Raw genomic sequence first — 927 nt, 5'->3', positions numbered from 1 at the left:
GTTGTTAACTTTAGAGAACTTGAATTTTTGTAGGATTTTAGACTTTATAAGGTTGTGAGCGTTAGAAATCTTGAATTATTGTAAAATTTTAGAACTTTAGAGAACTTGAATATTGTGGGATTTTAGAACTTTAAGTTGTGAACTTTAGAGAACTTGAATTATTGTGGAGTTTTAGAACTTTAGGTTGTGAACTTTAGATATCTTGAATTATTGTGGGATTTTAGAATTTTACGTTGAGAACTTTAGAAATCTTGAATTATTGTAGGATTTTAGAACTCTAAGTTGTGAACTTTATAGAACATGAATTAATTTTACGTTGAGAACTTTAGAAATCTTGAATTATTGTGGGATTTTAGAATTTTACGTTGAGAACTTTAGAAATCTTGAATTATTGTGGGATTTTAGAATTTTACGTTGAGAACTTTAGAAATCTTGAATTATTGTGGGATTTTAGAACTTTAAGTTGTGAACTTTAGAGAACTTGAATTATTGTGGAGTTTTAGAACTTTAGGTTGTGAACTTTAGAAATCTTGAATTATTGTAGGATTTTAGAACTTAAAGTTGTGAACTTTAAAGAACTTGAATTTTTGTAGGATTTTCGACTTTATAAGGTTGTGAGCGTTAGAGAACTTGAATTTTTGTAGGATTTTAGAACTTTATATGGTTGTGAGCATTAGAAATCTTGAATTATTGTAAAATTTTAGAACATTAAGTTGTGAACTTTATAGAACTTGAATTATTGTAGGATTTTAGAACTTAAAGTTGTGAACTTTAGAGAACTTGAATTTTTGTAGGATTTACTTTATAAGGTTGTGAACTTTAGAAAACTTGAATTTTTGTAGGATTTTAGAATTTATAAGGTTGCGAGCGTTAGAAATCTTGAATTATTGTAGGATTTTAGAACTCTAAGTTGTGAACTTTAGAGAA

Source organism: Solanum tuberosum, unplaced genomic scaffold, assembly GCF_000226075.1.
Source record: "Solanum tuberosum cultivar DM 1-3 516 R44 unplaced genomic scaffold, SolTub_3.0 scf00101, whole genome shotgun sequence".
Taxonomy (NCBI): Eukaryota; Viridiplantae; Streptophyta; class Magnoliopsida; order Solanales; family Solanaceae; genus Solanum; species Solanum tuberosum.
This window is presented reverse-complemented; position numbering follows the sequence as displayed.